The sequence below is a fragment of the Sapajus apella genome, unplaced genomic scaffold (assembly GCF_009761245.1).
Source record: "Sapajus apella isolate SASKATOON/1434 unplaced genomic scaffold, GSC_monkey_1.0 scaffold25, whole genome shotgun sequence".
Lineage (NCBI taxonomy): Eukaryota > Metazoa > Chordata > Mammalia > Primates > Cebidae > Sapajus > Sapajus apella.
The window spans coordinates 4308348-4328233 of NW_022436965.1; the positions used below are offsets into that span (position 1 = coordinate 4308348).

At 36.2% G+C, this 19886-nt stretch overlaps 1 protein-coding gene across 1 annotated transcript in view; it reads right to left on the reverse strand.

Moving 5' to 3' along the window:
• The window catches only part of PLA2G4A (phospholipase A2 group IVA), a 147012-nt gene extending 134812 nt beyond the window's left edge, over window positions 1–12200 (reverse strand). Inside the window, exon 1 of the mRNA XM_032291137.1 lies at window positions 12095–12200. The gene's annotated coding sequence lies outside the window, so the exon portion shown is untranslated. The remainder of the gene's footprint in view (window positions 1–12094) is intronic.
• Between the last annotated feature and the right edge of the window lie 7686 nt (window positions 12201–19886).

Here is a 19886-nt window from a genome sequence, read left to right on the forward strand (position 1 = left end):
GACCCAAGATACGAATGTGCGGAAAACAACTGAATTTCTCCTTGGGATTGGTCCAATAAAGCCGAAAAGGAATCACTTTCATCTTTTGTAATTTTCTAGGTTTGAATCATAGTTATAAATTGTTTACTTCCAAATATTACATTGTTTAAAAAATTCCTCTTCCCACACAGACCGTTATGGAATAATAGCACATTGATAGGTGTTAAATATATGATGTGCATTTTCAGAAAGTATAGAATAATAATGTTCTGCTTCCTACTTAAAAGAAACGGACAATGGTGATGTACTTATTAACACTTTTTAAATATATGTAACAATGTGGCACAAAATGCTACGAAAAGAAGTGTTTTTTGACAACAGCACAACTTCTACAGCTTTTTCTCTCTAGACTGGACGTTTTAAAAATATGCTTCCAGGGGAGTATTTGTGTTTTGTTGAGAGTTCCACTCCCTCTTTAATTGCTGCCTTTTTTTAAGTGGCAGAGTCAGTCAGGGTTTCCACAGCAAGGAAAGCCATATCTTTTTTCTAAGGTAAACAGTTCAGGAAAAACCCCCAGGAAAACCATCAAACTGGCTTAAACGTTTAATGAGAGCCATTTTATTTCTGGACAAAGTTATCAGCATTCACGGCTTGCTTTGCTTTTCAATGAACACAGGAGCTATTTCCAACAGCTGGTGAGATTGATCTGGCAGTTTAAAATATGGAATTACTCTGATCTTTAAGAGGAATAAACTGATGATAAAATACATCAGGAGCTGTGGAAGCACAAAAGGGTGTACATCACTTCCAGGTGTTACTGTAAAGTTCACCCACTAAATACAACACCAGCATTCTACAAATCCTGAACTGGGTAACATGTAAGAGGAATTCAGGGTTACCATTTTCTTCTCAGGTCATAAGAAGTTTGAGAAATGTCCTCAGGACACTGTGATGGCAATTCACAAGAAACCTAGTCTTTTGCAGGATTAAGTGTAAATAGATTACATGCATTTAAGAAGAGTAGCCTTGGGGGCTCTTAATTTTCTTTTGTGCCATGGATCCTTTCGGCAATCTAGCGAAGCCTAGGGACCCCCTTAAAGAGTATCACGTTAAAATATATGAAATAAAATGTTGGCTTTTAAAGAAAGCTAATTATGACCCAGGCATGGTGGTGCGCCCTGTAATCTCACCTATTCAGGGGATTACATGAGAGGCAGGTGAACTGCTTGAACTTGGGAGGCAGAGGTTGCAGTGAGCCGAGATTGCCCCACCGCACTCCAGCCTGCGCAGCAGAGTGAGAGTCCGTCTCAAAAAAAAAAAAAAAAAAAAAAAAGCCAATCATATTGAAATACATGTAGTCATGGCAGTCTTCAGGCCCTTTAAATAAAAGTTCTGTGTGCATTGGAGTGTGGCAGCACATTTTTCCCCTTCTACTTCTGTGGGGTACTTCAACATAGTTCCAAAGTTTCATGTAAAATTTTTGAGGACAGAGGAACTTACATCACTATACAGAGTAAAATGATAGAACATTTTAAGCTCCTTTTGTACCACCTACTTCTGCTAGCATCATAGTGAACGTGTGGCACTTCCTGAATATTTAGGGTTACATATAATAAACTTAGGTTGAAATGAACTGAAAGTGCTGTCATTGGCTTCAGAATGAATTTATGTTTCCTCTACCTTTGAGTAACAAGCTGAAGAGCTGTGTCAAGAAGACTTTAATAAACTCAATAAGCAGGTTTCAGTTGAGCTTCTGCAGATGAGACCTAATGCCTCAATGGGTTCTTTGGAAAATAGGAAATTAACAAAAACAATGTTATACTCTCCCCTTCATTTTGCTAATGAGATATTGGACAGGAGGAAGTAAGACAGCTGCAGCTAAACCGTAGCCTGACAAATAGGAGCAGGGCCAGGAATAAAGTGCAGAATGACTTTCCAATTCATGGAATGTCTCCGGGAGGTAGGGAGAAATGGAGGAAAAAGCAGCAGCTACTTAGTGTCAGGCAGAGAAGCAGATGAGGGGCGCAGTTCAGACTCGAGTCCATCTGAACACAAAAAGCACCCTCTCTTCTCACCAGGCTGCCTGATTGACCCGAACAGACTCACTGCCTCCATCCATGGAGGAGCCTGGCCTTCGTCTGTGTAAAACTAAAGCATTTTTATGTGAAGAGGATTTATGAGACATGGCTAATGGACTTTTAAATTTTAAAAGGGTTTTTTCTTTTAACTTTGAGGACATATGAGTCAATAGTTCAATAATATTATTTTAGTCGTTGAAAAGATATCATTTTGATCATGGTAACCAGCTGTTCTCTAAAACTCTTAAGAATTGGAAAAGAAAAGGAAGTGACTTTTCGACGCAGAATGAAAGATTTATGTCAGGGTGAAGAAATATATCCTGATAGCAGGGCTGTGAAAGATCCTCTTTTTGGATAGTCTATTATCATCACAAAATGTTTTACACATCTTTACATTGTAGAATTTTAATGATTCAAAGTCTGTAAACCCTTATCTCAGGGAGCACAAAGTGTGCTACAGCTAGGAAACAAGTACTTTGCTAGGAGTTCAAAAAAGGCAGGGCGGCAAACAGTGAATCATTCAGAACTTCAGAGGACAATAGCAACAAGTCTACTAACTGGAACATGAAGGAAAAAAGACCCTGGAATGATGGCTCCTGGAGCAGGTAAGTAGGCCTCACCGAAGTGGAGAATCAGGCCCCGCAACAGGCCAGGTCATGAATCAAAGAGTTTGGAAAGAAGGAAGGCTCAAGTCCCGCCTACATTTATGGGCTACTCCCTACTAGTCACTAATTACTTTAGATAAAGGGATCTCTGTCCTATAGACTCATTCATTTTCATGGATTTTTGTTTAGGTTTGGTTTTGGTTTTGGCTGTTGGTGATTTTGTTTTGCTTAGTGCACCGGTTGTCCATTTTATGGGTTTCCACCATTTCTCTTTCTGTCTTTAAAAACTCGTACCCTAGAGGAACCATCTAGCTTCTTTGCTCTTAGCATTTAAACATGGCTGCAGAAAAACAACATACCCTGGAAGGCCAGTTTTAAATTAAGTTCCTATTTTCAAAACCCACAGAGGCTCTTGACACTGCAAGGCATCTTTCTGAGTTTCTTTGGTGAACTTGTATTCCCACTGGCAAAAGTCGTTCTATTCCTTTCTTCCACTCAAGTTTCTCGCTCCACCCCAACTCCCACTCTTAGCAAGAGACCTCATCTTCCTCCACTGAGAAAGCAGAAAACACTAGAGGGAAGTTTCTCATCTTCCCACCACCAAATCTGCATATTCCCCTGCATGTGCACTTGGGTTCCCCTTCTCCCTGCAACAAAAGAGGCAATGTTCCTCTTACTGCTGCAGACCTGGCACCACTCATGGCTCCCTGGATACAAAATCCCTCTCCTCAAGGGCTTTATTCTGATGGTCATGTCTCTCTTTCCTGAATCATAAAATTTTACTTTCAACTGGATAATCGAATTGGCAAACCTGCTACGCTCTCTCTGCCTACTCCATATTCCTCTTCCCTGCTATGTCTCCATTTGGATGCTGTGTTTCACCGACAGATTTCTCCAAAGGTTTATTTGCTTGCCCTGTATCCAGGAGCTAGCTTTTCTGACCACGCATCTCTCCCATCCCATTTACACTTCCTTCTTCTGCCTACCCACACCTCTCCATTGAAAGTGCACTAATCAATATCATCCATGATCTCCAAATTTCCAAATGCAGTAATCACTTTTCCATCGTCATCTTATTCGACCTCTTTGTTTTCTCTAGAACCATTTTCCCTCCATCCCTCCTGTGACAGCACCCTAATCCCTGGTTTTCCATCTAATTTCTGAGTTGCTTCTTTGCAGGCTCATTGACAAATGCCATTCTCTGACTGGAACTCGTAGCATGAGCCATGCCATTCTCACTCCACTCACCCCCTCCCGTAGGTGGCTTTTTATCCCTCACATCTTTGCTTCAATTCTATGCCTCAGAGAGCCCTTCCCATTGCCCCTTCCCATGTCACTTTCTATCATCGAAGTCCATTTGCTCCCTTTGTACTATTTATTATCTGCTTTTTGTATACTTATTGCCTGTCTCCACTGAGACGGAATGAACTATATCTGCTTTATTCACCCAGGTATGCCCTAAATGTAGCACAGTGCCTAGCATGTAGCTGTTATTAATTAAAACAGACTGAATTAGTGAAGGAATAAATGCAGACTGCTCAGCAACCAAAAATTACTGACTGACATTAACATCTGCATTTCTTGACGTAGAAGGTAAAATTGGTAAGTGAAAAAGAAGAATGTGTATTATCTAAATTGCTTTATACAATACCTGTTCTTTTCCCACTACTTTTCTAAGTATACTATATGCATTAATATAATGTTATCTAGAAATTATTTTTTCACAGAAACTTAAAATTTATATGAGAGCATTCTTTTCATTGTGATGATAAAAAGTGCTTGAAGATTCCTGCTATCTGTTTAAATTACATCTTAGATTGACAAATTGGCTTGGTTGATTAATATCTTATGTATTAATACATATTAAATAATGACCTTATTAACACATATTAATATATAGTTACAGTTAATAAACATTAATTATTAAGGCATATTAATATGTAATATATAGTATATTGAATAATGATTTACGTGAATTAATTCATATTGATTAATTGTATTAACACAGGGTATATATTCATACTAGGGAACCAATTCATATAAATTAATAGCTTATTAATACTTATTAATACATGAGATATTGATCAAGCAAATCAAATTTTTCAACCAAAAACATATTTTAAACAGACTGTAAGATTTTCTGCAAATGGTGAATGAGTCTCACAAATTTGATTCTTCTTTTTACTGCTCTTCATTGACAACAGAGGCATCTATACAGACAGTAATAAAGAGGAGAGGGAAAAAAAATCCACGTAAACATTGTTAAGCTTTATATATTTTGAAAACAAATCTCTGGTTGTCACTGGCTCAAAAAGTAAGTACCAAGTAATAGATTATATGTAAGCATCAAACAGCTTTGCAATTTAATCTTTAATTTATCAAGAAGCCTCTTTAAATTAGAATTGTTGCTGTGACAAATCTTTCTAAGATAGGTTAGTGGCATCTTCTAAGAATCAAGGATACAACAGATTGTAAAGCTTTATCTGAACATGTATTTCCATTGATCATTGAACGTGAACTACAGAAATTTCCTTATCTCTTTGAGATCTAAGTTCTTTACGTCAGCAAATTTTAAATTTATCCATCTTTTCTTCAAGGCAGTTGAATGAAAAGGAAGTTGATAACTTATTTGAGGTTTGTGGTAGACACAACAGTGGCTAATGCATATTAAGAGATCATATTTATAGATGCAGCAGTCTATACGGAATGATTCCATAACTGTGTGCATCTTTAGGCAATTTTCCCTGATTGCTTTTCAATAAATTCTTACATAATTGCTCCAAATTGTTTCTTTCAATACTTTCATACTATTGCAACAATTACATGTTAAAAAAGAAAAAAGTCCACAAAGTAAATTGCCTTTTTGTTTCAGCAAATAAAAGGCAAAAGCCTGAAAAAAAATACTTAAAACATCATGTATCTGCCTCTAGACTATCCCAGGCAGACACTGTCTCTTCTTACAGATCCAAGAATTCTGCAAAAATGCTTTTTCTTTCCGCAAGGGGTGAACACCCCTGTTTACTGCCTGTGTACTGCATTTAACTTGCTTATCATGTCAAAGCTGTGGGCGTAAAAATGTGGGGCAATTTACTGACTGAAATTCAGAAACCATATACTGACCTAATGCTTCTAGCGGTACAGTTGTAACCAGCCCTAAAACCTGATCTATTTATTATGCATTATTTATTACAACATGATAGTATATATACTAAGTCAAGTATATAACTCACATTGGGTTTTACCCCTGAGAAGGAGCATCTGCTCTGTCATAAACTACTGAATTATTTGGAAGAGTAAAATAATAATGAAGTTTTGTATTAATGATAAATCCAAGGTCAGAGTAACCATTTTGATGCAAATGCTTTATGCCTACTGCCAGGTTTAATAAAAGCCAGAAAGAGCTATAGGTTCTATAGGTTATACTTAGAAAATTCTAAGAAAATTCTCTACTACCAACCTGAAAGCAAAATCTTTGGTAAAACCAGTACTTTTTATATAACTCATGAAATGTGTCTACTTTGTATTTTTAGATAAAATGTAATATATTTTATTTTCTTAAAGCAGTACACATATTACTGTACAAAATACTATATAGTTCCAAAGTTGCACAACCTCCTATATTACATCAATCAATAATCAAATTATAAGGGCAGAAAAATTGAGTTATTATGGAAACAAGCACCAGGACAAGTGGACTTCCTGGGCCTTCTCTTATAACTGCTCTGATGTTAACTCCAATAGAAAGAGTTTGACAACCTCAAATAATGCACATCAAAACTAAAAATATAAACCAATCCATTTAAGCATTTAAATACATCAAAATGGAAATCGTAAGGCAGACATTACAAAAAGAATTTGACTTTTCAACAGCTGTTTTTCACATCTGTAAAATGTTCATAGTAATACCTGTACTGCTAACTTATACAGTTATTGTGGGAATAAACAAAGTTCGTAAGCAATCTCCTTATCTACCACAAAGCCTATGCAAATAATAAATACTGGGCCTCTGATTTTTTTTTCAAGCTAGATAATGAGAAAACAGCTTGTAAATTAAATAACAAAAACCTAAGCAAGTATAAGCTGAGTATTACACATGAGTTTTCTGTACTGCAGAAGAGCACCTATTACGTACATTTGTTTACTAATGAGAAGCACACTGTTACCTAAAATATCTAATTTTTTTCTGAAGACTCCAGAAGCCAAGCAAATGAAGAAGAAGATTGAGGAAAAGGGAGCAGTTGATTCACAACTGTATATGCCAAGAAGGAGTGGGAGGAAAAATGAGGGCCAATTTGGTCTGTCATCTTCAACGGAGTGGTGGCTAAATTCTGACGCTGATAACTTTCATCATCAGGTGTCTGCTGAATTTCTCTAAGCTCATTTGAATTCATTTAATAAGTGATTAGACTGGTAGGGTAGCTTTATAAACCTGCTCATGGTGAGCATTCAGTTGTTTATGCTTATTTTATTCTTGTATAAGGAAAGGTAAACTATTTTCAAGGTATGTTGTAAGATTTGCACTAAGAATCACAAAGAATAAAAAAAACTTAGAATCACACAGCAAGAGCAGCAAATATATAATGCATCCTTTTTTATCAGGCAAGTAATGGTATCACAACACCAGAATAACCTCTGATCTATTTGCTGTCTTCTTTTGAAAGAACTTCGGAAGCCTCCTTCTGTTCCCCCAACTCTTTATTGTCCTACTAGTCAAGGGGTAGAAGACAAGGAGTTGGCCAGAACCGAAGTTCATTTTCTCTAAGTTGGTTGTTCACAACCCCAAGAATATTATTTTCCTCACAAAACTTTTTTTTTTTTTTTTTGAACAAGAAACAAAGTCTTGCTCCATCACCCAGGCAAAATTTTGAACTGGAAGTAGATATGCTATAGACATTGTTTTTCTCATTTTTGGAGTCTTATTTTTAGTGTTTCCTGAAACTTTTCCCTTAAAAATGGGTGAGAATGCATAGAAAAAAAATAAGAGTAAATTATTTTTATTCTAATAGACTAATAGTTTACAAAAGATGGGAAAACTGAAGAGGGTTCCGAGACGATGTCCAAAATTGAGCCCCAGAGACATCCTGGCCTGAATGATGTAAAGAAGAGTGCAGTGGTGCTGTCAGAGCTCACTGCAGCCTCAAACTCCTGTGTTCAAATGATCCTCCTGCCTCAGCCTCTCAAATTGCTGGATTACAGGTACATGCCGCTATACTCAGCTGATTTTGTTTAAATTTAAATTTAATTAATCTTGCTGTGTTGACCAGGCTCATCACAAACTCCTGGGCTCAAGCCTGCCAAAGTGTTGGGATTACAGGTGTAAGCCACTGTACCTAGCCTTACAAAACTTTATATTTATACACAGTCATCACACCACCCTTAGTCCAAATTATGTCTTCTTTACATTATTCGGGCCAGATGTCTCTGGGGCTAAGTTTTGGCCATCATCTCTGAACTCTCTTCAGTTTTCCCATCTTTTGTAAACTATTAGTCTCTCAGAATAAAAATAATTTACTCTCATTTTTTCTTGCCCATTTTTAAGGGAAAAATTTCAGGAAACACTAAAAATAACCCTCCAAAACTGAGAAAAACAAAGTCTATAGAATTTCTACTTCCAGTTCAAAATTTCATCTATATTGCTAAGATTCTTAATATTCTTCAAAGTTACTGGGGACCCCAAAAGTGCTATTACTATGTAAGTCATATCCACTGATATCTACCATATTTGAAATTAAAACAGAAATTTTAAAAAAATCACAGTGAAAGAGGCAAGTCACAAACATAGACATGTAAGTGGCCACTATGAAAATTGTTCAACTTTGTTTAAGAAAGAAATGTAAATTTTAAAAAGATATCATTTTCATATAACAATTATCCAAGTTGTTAGATTTGTTGTCATTTGTTCTGTTTGATGATGACACTTGGTATTGACATAGAAAACTCTACTCTCTTATATTGCTCTTAAATGGATACCATATTCCTCAAGAGCAAAATGTCAAAAATAATCACTAGCATTCCATGAGATTTTGCTAATTATTTTTGAGAATCCTCAAAATATCCAATTATTATTATTTCTATTTTACAGCTGAGAAGACAGCATTTCAAGGAGATAAAGTAATTGGATTATTGTCTCACAACTTGTTAAGTAGTAAATTTTTTGTTAGAACCTAGAAAATAAACTTTTAAGAATCTAAGTAAATAAACAAAAATTAATACAAACATTCATATAAAAAGTTCTAGATGAAATATTATTTATAATAGAGGAAAACTGATATCAATCTAAATATCCAACAATTATTTATAATAGTGGAAAACTGTAATCTATCTAAACAGCCAACAACAAATAATTGGCCAATACAACCTACATACAGACTAAAAATTTCATATAGTAAGAACCATACTCTCTTGCTCATTGATAGATTGCCATTACTTGCATTACACACAGTAGGGACTTAATAATAGTTTTAAAAGATGTGAATAAAAAATAATACATGATTATTTAAAAATCATGTTTTAATGGCATATTTCATGAATAAGGGAGAAGCATGTTACAAAACAGCATGAACAGTATGATCACAATTTTGTAAATCTACATGTAAGTATATGTATAGAAAAATATCTAGATGTATAAACATGCATATACATGAGCTTCTTGTCTGTCTCTGTGCTGATGCATACTGGGTACTCAATAGATATTTATTGATTGAATTAATGATTGAATTACATTCTAAAAGTACCTTGGGGTAATAACAGGTAATATTTTCTTTTTCTTCCTTGCAATTTTCTATAACAAAATTTTAAACAGTGAGTGTGATTTATCTTTATAATAAACAATAATATTATAAAAACTAATCATTCTGGGAAATTTTATTAGGAATTTTGGAATAAAATTAGTAAATATAGACACCCCACAATCTAATAAAAATAACTTACATCTGATTTTCCTATTATGTTTCACTTACTGCATTCAACAACAACAAAAAAACAGGTGTTATAGAAAATTGTAAAGTGTAATATTGTACAGTTAATTATTATTGGGGTTGAGTCTAGAACCCAGGTCACTTGGTTTCCAGGCAAGCAGTTTTTTCCATTACATTAAGTTGCTTGGAGTTCTACAATACCAATGAATACAATAATTCTGTGGGTGCTGCAATATCCACTGTTAGTTCCTTACTTATAAGTAAAATGATTTTCTAATTAATAATTTTATATTATCAGAAAAGTCCGAAGTTCTAAGAAATACCGCATTTTTATGTAATATGAATTGTCTTTGGTGATTTGTGAACTTCTTAAAGATATTTTTAAATTTGTGTGTGTTGGAATGGCATAATGTGCATTATTCTAGGGAGGGGTCCATACTTGTCACAAGATTGTGAAAGTGTCTTTGATGGGAAACAAAAAAGCAAGGAAAAGAAAAGAAAGAAAAAAATGAACAAAAGAAAGACAGAAAAAAGAAAGGGAAAGAAAGAGAGAGAAAGGAAGGAAGAAAAAGAAAGAGAAGGAAAGAAGGAAAGGAAAGAAGGAGGGAAGGAGGGGAGGGAGGGAGGGAGGGAGGGAGGGAGGAAAGGTTAAAAATAACTAAAGCTATAATATCTGCAAGCAAGAAGGAAAAAAAACTAGCAGTCAATAAAAGCAAACAAGAGGAAGGGAACCACAACTAATACTGCCTTCCTCTTTTTTATTCCTGGAACATATTTTCTAATACATAGATGATTTGGTTTTATGACTACTTTCTAAGTAGCAGCACTAGAAAAGATAATGGGTTAAAAACATAAGCCAGATAACCTCTATAAAATGAACATTTTTAAAAGTTGCTAAAAATCTATTTAATGATTTTTTTCTTTTCCTAATTAAATATAAATGCAAAATACTTCAAAATGACTTTTTTTTTTTTTTTTTTTTTTTTGATGGAGTCCTGCTCTATTGCCCAGGCTGGAGTGCAGTGGTGCCATCTCGGCTCACCGCAACCTCGGTCTCCCGAGTTCAAGCGATTCTCCTTCCTCAGCTTCCCAAGTAGCTGGGATTACAGGTCCATGCCACCATGCTCGTCTAATTTTTGTATTTTCAGTAGAGACAGGGTTTCACCATGTTGGCCAGGCTGGTCTCGAACTCCTGACATCAGGTGATCCGCCTGCCTCTACCTTCCACAGTACTGGTATTACAGGCATGAGTCACTGCGCCCGCCAAAATAACTTACTTTTTAAACGTACGTTAAAAAATGCAATGCCTTATCTCAAAAAATATGCTTCCCCTATGGGAAGTTTGTAAAATGACTTTGAGCAAATGCACATTAAACACTTCTGTATGCATTTCACAATTATTGCTTAATTTAAAATTTAACTCTTCCGGAGCTCGGTGAAAGAAGTAAATACCTGTTCCTTATCCCAACCTTTAACTTGATTGGCAAGGTATAGGGACCTCTAGAATGTAACTTTAAAATTCTTAACAGAGCTTATTTCACTACAAACCTCTACAAATATCCCTTGAACTACAATGCCAAATTTACGCAACAAAGAGAAACAAAAATACAAATCCTCCTCGAACCCCAATTATATGGGCAAATATAACTTTAGAATTGACACTCATTCAAACAGTATGCCTCCAAGACTCCATCTGCCTTAGCTGAACAAGTGCTGACATCATCAACCCATATAAGGAGTATTTCTTGTTCTATTTTTGTAGGCGAATTTATTTTTAAGACTAAAATGATTATAAATTATAGGAGACAGATATATTCATCCACTGATACTTCAAAGTCAAATAAATTTTTTTTCTGTTTTTTTAATACTAAAATATCCACACTCAAATTTAACTATATAATTTGATTAAATCTTTTCAAGTATCTAGTTTTGAGCTTTTCTTTCTTCTGGCATGCCAAGTAAATTAGGGAAAGACGGATCATCAGAACACCAGTCCGTTTACAATTAATTTTTCAATAATCTTCTTTCGCATAATTCTGCAAAATATTAAATAGCCAGGAAAACCTTCCTTAAGTAACCAAAATGACCAATTTTTAGAAATTAAAAGTTGGGTCGACAAAGTGTGTCGATCCAGATCGCTAGGGCTGTCAAACAGCCCCGCGTGCTGCTGCACGAGTTCGGGACCAGTACCCGCTGGGTGTCATCACGTGGAACGCTAATAAGCGCCACCTCACTGCCGGTTTGAACGCTAACTTTCTGGGACTCCAACCCAAAGAAACACCTTATCCTTGGACTCCACGGTGCATTTAGACCCGGGAAGGCAAATCTGCATGGCTTAGAAGAAAACTGAGGTCCCTAATGTGTGTTTTATTTCAAAAGGCAGAGGACCTGCTGACTTCTTAGAGCAGCGAGGTTTCCCCTCCGTCCTTTCTTCCTTCCAAGCAGAAGCTAAGGAGGGTGGGAGACAGCAGGGAGCAGGGAAAGAGTAAACGCGGCTTACGGTTCCCGGAGTTACCTGAGAGTCCTCGGGTCCTCAATGCCTCCGACGGTAGGTCGGGGTCCCTTCTCAGCTCCGGACTCGGAGGAAGCCTGTCCTGGTGGGAGGGGCTCAAGTGTGGGCGGCTCCCCTGGAGCCTTTGCAGATGTTTTAAGGTGGAAATAACGAGTAAGAGGGAGAACGCTCTCTTCCCATAGAAGCTAATATTGCAAATGTAAACGCCTAGTTATTAGAACCAGGAGTCTGAAGTCAGAAAATACGTTTAAATAATATGTAAATTAACCAGTCCTAAATTCCCTAAGTGCAGCTGTGGATTTCTGTGTGTGTTGTGTGCGTGCGTGCATCTGAAACCAATACTTGCCCTTAAGTAGTAACTACTTCCTCCTTTTTTCCAAACAAGAACAAAATTGAAAAGACAGTGAATAGCGTAGGGCATTTTTGCATTATTTTAAAAGGCAAAGTTCATAACACACCCCAAATATAAAAATGTACCCTTTTAAACAAATACCAGACCACTTTAAAGATCCAATCTATTTAAAGAGTTCCACTCCAGACTCAGAACACCTGTGTTGATAGTAACTTCTTTGTAAATTTAAGATTAAAGGCATGCCAAATAATGTAATACACATGTTGAGATTTAGGGAAGAAAATGAAATCAGGTTTTATTCCAAATTGGTAATGTAAATTCAAATACCTGATAGCACTGTCATGAAGAAGGTGCACTGTTTAAATATATCCAAATTCCATAAGAATCAATTCATGTCTTTAAAGACTGACACGTTCACTTGGTATAGCTTGTTTGGCAAACACAGGTTCTTCTGTTTTTGCCTTTAATTAAATACTAAACTCACTCTCCTAACTCTTAAAACATTTAAAAAATATATAATTTCATTAAATCTCCTGGATTATCTGCTTTCTATAGCCCAACATTCAACTCTTTTTTGCTTTTATTTTTTTCCCTTAAATTCAACCTGGCATATTACAAATCTCTCCTCACAGAAAAAAAAAAAAAAAAAGAAAAAGCCAGTAATGTCGTTTTTAGGAAGGAGAGATTTATAATAAAAAATGTTTCTCTTTCCAAAGAAATCCCTGAATTTCATGAAAGGAGGTGTATGTCAAATAAAGGAGCAGAGACCACACCAGTAGTTTTCATCTCTTTCCCCCAGATACAATTGGTGAAATAATCTATACTACAGCGTATGTTTTCTAAGACTCTGATAAAGAAAGACTCCCTGGAAAAGCAGCTTCACAGTGCTTATAAGAACACAAAAAAAGTGCTCTAGTGCTTTTTGATAATAAAAAGTTATAGCTCTCAATATTTGCACATGATATCCAATAGTGTGTCATGCATTGAAAATTTAAAAAACTATTTGCTGCGGCAGGTATGTCCTCTCTCTGGAATCAGTGCAGATCACATCCTATTTACCCATTTTGTGGTTCTGTGGCCTCCTTGCCTCATCTGTTTTGGCCAGCTACTTGTGATCTCATTGTTCACAGAGACCCTTAGGTGGATAGTACAAGTTCAGATTTGCTGTCTTCTCTTTGCCCAATTTCCTCCAAAAATATTTTCAGCATTGACCTACTGGTTTCAAAAACCTGTGCTTCCACCTTAGGCAAGACAGACCCTGCCTTCCATAGTGTGCTTCAGTCTACAGGATTCATTAGGACTGAAGATTCTTCTTCACTTGATCTGTCCATTGGCAAAGATTAGTCATCTGGGACCCAGCTGAAACTGAGCAATATAATAGCAGCTTCTTTAAATCCAATTCCACCATTTGTATTATTTCCAGCTAATAAGTTTCATATAGTTTGCTAGTAATTTTCAACATCTTTAAAATTTTAGACAGAGAATAAGAAACTAAGAACTAGAAAAGTAATCAAAAGGAACAACCCCCAAACTGGCCAAATTGACAAAGAATACCTACTTGTCAAAAGCCATGGCTCAAAAACCCCAGGGGGTTGGGAGGGGGAACCCTGATGTTTGTATGATTGATTTTTCTTTCTTTATATGTGGTTGTCTTCTGTTGTCTTTTTTACTATTTCCAATTCATCTATCCTGTGCTCTAACTATATGAAAGTGCTGTTTTTTTCATGAACTTGAACAAGGGTCATGAGATACTACACGAAAGTTAAATCCAGACAAAAAATGAAGATAATTAGCCAGCATCAGGTACTAAGAGAGAGTTGAGTAGGGAATCTAATCCAGATTGCAGGTAAAATCAGAAAATGGTTACCAATCAACTAATATACTTATAATAATGTATCCTTCTATTCCACAGGCTATGCTTGAGTCTTCTGGTCCAACTGTACTTACAGTAAAATAATAAATTGATATTTTTGCTACTTATTTGTGTCTGTGAATATAATTAACATGAATTATTTCTCTTTTTATCTATTAACAAAATTAATCAGGTTAATAAAATAGCAAGGCAAAGAAAATGATTTTCTCACCTTGTCAAGTTTTTTGGCGTCTCACTAATAGACCTCTACCTTTCATTCAAACTAACACACAGGCTATTCTCCTTGCACATCGTTTCCCTAAATTCCAGTGGAATAATCCAACTCATCCTGCAAGGCTTAGCTCAATGACTATCTCGTCTGGAAAATTTCCCTACCTCTTTCCTCTCCATCAGAATTCATTATTCCTCTTATATGAGAACGCTCATTAGAGCACTGATCATGTATTATTTTTGGCTATACAAGAAAAAAAATATTTTATATTCCATCAGGGCAGGAGGCAAGTCTTTTTTATTTTAATATACCCTCTTTCCACCTGAGTTTATAACACATTAGGAGCTCAATAGATGTTTGCTAAATTTGTTTTCCATGATATCAGGGTCAAATATATCTTAAACATGACACCCAAATAGCACTCTACTAGCCACTGCCATCTTCACCGTTACTAAAGAATAGACATTTTATGTTTATAATACCCTCCAATACACACACTGATAAATTACTGACAATATAAAACTACCAAGAAGTAAGGGTGAAATGGAGCCTAATTAAAATGAACTTACCATGAGTTTAAAATTTAGATGTTATGATGAAAGTACAGCTCTCAGAAGAGCGTATCTATGAACAATAAGACCTATATTTTAATAGCTAACTATCTACTAGTAGATACACATACATTTGCAAAGATGTTTTGACCTAACCAATGGAAGCAATAATTCTCTTACTTATCCTTTTTGAAAATGCATTAAACAAATTATTACTGCTTACTTAACTTTACCCTCCTTTTAAAATATATTAAGAAAACTATAACAAATAAAGTACTACTACTAATTGATTGTTACTCTTTATATAGAGCCTATAATGGGCCAGGTACTTGTGTTAGTGCTACATTTGTTGTATCACTAATAATTATATTCACGAAATGAGACATCAGTATCTTTATTTAGAATCCCAATATTAAGTCAGTACATAAAATTTGCAGTGAGGCTAGGATTTTAATCCAAGTGTGTCCAACTCCAAAGCCCACAATTTTTCTAGTGTGTCACACTGTCTCATAGCAAGTTTTGTTTGGCCATCTTTTCAGCCTTGTCCCAAGGCAACCAAACCTCTGTTAGACAGCAGTGGTAGCGGACATAATGAAAGCCCCCATTATCCTAAGCACCCAGGCTAGGAACTTTCTACTATTCTCTTCGACATCAGCAATGGCCACGGTCTTGCCCTTTTCCTCCTTCAACACGCCCAACTCTTTTACTTATCTTCTGGTTTCTATCTTCATTTTTTTTTGAAACAGAGTTTCACTCTTGTTGCCCAGGCTGGAGTGAAATGGTGATCTCAGCTCACCGCAACCTCCACCTCCCGAGTTCAAGCAATTCTCCTGCCTCAGCCTCCCGATTAGCTGGAATTACAGGCATGCACCACCACGCCCAGCCAATTTTTGTATTTTTAGTAGAGACAGGGTTGGTCAGGCTGGTCTCGAACTCCCAATCTCAGGTGATTCGCACACCTCAGCCTCCCAAAGTGCTGGGATTGCAGGCATGAGCCACCATGCCAGGCCTAAGATTTTTTTATATCTTCATTTTTCTGTCCATTTTACTACCAAAATATTAACTTGGACTCTTGCTTTACTTTTACTTACATATACTACCATATGATCTTTACTCCTGGAGCTCCTTTTCAGTCTTAAAATCATCCCAGGCTTCACTCACAGATGGACCTTCCTACAGTCAGGTCATTTCACTACCCTACCCAAACCATCCACTTTTCTCTATTAACTGTTGATTTGTAATACTACACTTTAAAAATACATTTTTTTGGCTGGGTGCGGTGGCCCACGCCTGTAATCCTAGCACTTTGGGAGGCCGAGCTGGGCAGATCACGAGGTCAAGAGATCGAGACCACGCTGGCGAACATGGTGAAACCCTGTCTCTACTAAAAATACAAAAAAATTAGCCAGGCGTGGTGGCACTTGCCTGTGGTCCCAGCTACTTGGGAGGCTGAGGCTGAGGAATCGCTTGAACCCAGGAGGCGGAGGTTGCAGTGAGCCGAGATTGTGCCACTGCACTCCAGCCTGGTGACAGAGCAAGACTCTGTCTCAAAAATAAATAAATAAATAAATAAATAAAAATACAGTTTTTTCCTTTTGCTGAAAAAGAAGTAAAAATTAAATCAGAATACTCTCAGACTTTATCACAAATTACACATTTGTATTATACAAATGGAAATAGTCATCATGCCAACAATAAACGTAACTTAACAGATACTAGAAAATTTTGGCTACAGGCAAACCATGTTCAGGACCTTTTGATAAAACTGGGTTGTCCTAATTCATTGTACCTACTTGTGGCAAGGATTGTACAAGTTGTTTTCTGTTCCCTAAGAGCCCTCTAAATTTGGTAAAGGAAATGCATGTCTAGTTTTAGTAATTCTGTAGGAATGGGCATGAGCTCAATTACTCACCTCAGAAACTGACTTGCAGGCACTTTGCAAGGTTTTAAAAATACTTGTGCTCTTGGAATTTAAATGTACTGACGACAGTGAGAAAAGCAGGGCCTGTGTCCTTTGCTTTGAGGTAATCCTGAGTAGGAAGAATTACTGCTAAGTGAATTTCCGGTGTCCTCCATGTAACTGAGCTCTGATAGATGTCAGTAGAGGGTTGTTGCAGAACATTTGGTTATCTAGGGCTAAGATAATAACACCATTCCTATACTTATATTTATAAAACCAGTGAATAAGCAGCTTTAAAAGCACTTCTGCTATTTGATTTTTTTCAGATACATTGTCAGATCCAACAGTTTCTCTTTGGAAAATCTATCTTCCTTCATTCCAAATATATATATATATATATATATATATATGTCATCTTTCTCTGATTGGAAAAACCACAAAGTAAAACAAGTAATCCTTAATCATCACCTAAATAACAAAGATAACCACATACCAGGATTTAATTTTATTACATTTATGATCTGGCCTTAGATACCATAATTTATCCCAACTTCAGTTTTTAGAGTAGAGTATAATTTGAGGCAATTCATAGCAATCACAAAAAAATTCTGAAAGCTGTTATGAAAAAAAGAAGCAAAAATATAATTCTGATCAAATTTACTCCAAGTTAGCAAAATGATCCAACTGATTTGCTCATGTAGATGGCATCATTAAGGAAAACATGAAAATACAACAAATTTAAATATTCCTTAAATATTCTACTGTGATGGTTGAATTTTACATGCCAATTTGATTGATCTAAGGCATGCCCAGCTACTTGGTAAAATATTATTTCTGGATGTATCTGTAGGATATTAGGGAAAAGATTAGCATTTGAGTCAGCAGACTGAGTAAAGAAGACTTGCCCTCACCCATGTGGGCCAGCATCATCCAATCTGTTGGGAGCTAGAATAAAAGAAAAAGGCAGAGGAAGGGCAAATTCTCTTTCTCTCCTCTTGAGCTGATACATCCATTTTCTCCTGTCTTCAGACACTGGAGACTTTGGAATGTAATACTTATAAAGCTGCCCCCAGTTCTCAAGCCTATGGTCTTGGGCTAGAAATTATACCATTAGCCACTCTGGTTCTCAGGGCTTTGAACTCAGACGGAATTACACCACCAGTTTTCCTGGTTCTCCAGTGTGCAGACAGAATATCATGGAACTTTTCAACCTTCATAATCCCATGAACAAATTCCTGTAATAAATCTCCTCTTACATGTGTTTCTATGTACGTGTGTGTGTGTGTGTGTGTGTGTGTGTGTGTGTATTCTATTGGTTATAATTTCCTAGAAAACTCTGAGTAATATACCTATTGAGATATTTCAATAATGCCTGAAATTAAACTTCCTAGTAAGATGGAGGTTGGGAGCAGTTTAGAACAGAAATCTAAGCTCAAGTTTTCCTGATTTCAAAGCCCATGGTATTTGTTTGCTTGTTTACTTCACCATTTGCATAAGCTGGACTTAACCCAATAATAATACTGTTCATGCAGTTTTAAAATATGTAATGAATGATGAAGGAAGCAGTAAATTTAAGCTTCTGAAAAAAAGCTCTTCTTGGTATACTAGTAAGAGATGTGCCTGTCTTACTCTTCTCCAGGGTAATACTAAACTCACAAACCTTCTTAAACCTGCCTTATACAGAGATGTCATTACATTTTCCTGTTACCAAAGCTCTCTTCCACCAGAAGAATGAATGAGGAATAAAGTTAAAAGGGAATCATTACTCATCAACTTTTCTTACGACCTATTACTTCTCTTTGCTTCTATTTGTGAAGACGAAAATACAATGCCTACCATATGAAACAAACATGTTTTCAGGGATGTTCACTTGATATTTGTTTTCTAAATAGTTTCAATTTGAATGAATATATACGCAGCTATTTTATTTTATATGTATGTTCCTTAGAAAGATACAAGTCAGAGAAGTCTTAAAATAGGAGGTTTTCAGTTTCTGTTCCTATTCTGAGGTCACTTTCAGCATCCTTTTACGAAAACATAATGACTCATCAGAGTGGTCATCAGAGCATTCTGCTGGTGTACATTTAAAAAGCTAGCAGCCACCGTGCAAAGGAACGCTTTCTGAGAAACATCTGCCCTCATTTAATGAATTAAGCAACATTAATAAAACGGCTTCTTCGTTAATAGGGAGGTTAAGCCTCTAGTCTATCTTAAACAGCTCACCTGTAGAATTAAAGCATATTTCAAGCTCTTGAAGTGGTCTTGGGCATGTGTGGTTCACAGGTAAAGGCTGTACCAATTTTGATCCCATCTCTGCTATAGTTAGAGCTGGGTTTACAAAATTTAGTCTCTGCACCATTATTTACGTAATAAAATGTTATGAGTTTGCAGACAAACTAGAAAAATGAGGAAAATCACGTGCACAATAATGGTATTAACCATCCTTTTGGAGAAACTACAAGGTTTACCATTTACCGTGAGATTATAGACTTAAACATTGGTGTTAAAATAGCATTCCAAATTTGTACATGAGGGTTTTTGTTGTTATTGTTTATTGGTGGGTGAGGAAGGGAAGAGATTTCCTGATCCCTGATATCCACAACTCTAGGATTCAGGGCTTAAAACCTTTTTCAGAAGAGCTAGGAAACTTTTACTCTCTTAAAATTCTTTTTTGCAGTACAAATGATTTCAACCTCATAAGGATTGTGATCACCAAGAAGGAAGACCTCTTTAGATTGCATCATAATGTGACAAATGATTAACCCAAACTCCCATTTGCTGTCTCTTCAGTTAACACAATCTGATCTGACAGCATTTCCTTAAGGCCCAGATTTGGAGCAGTCAGATGTATTTTTCAACACACACACACACACACACACACACACACACACACACACACACACACACA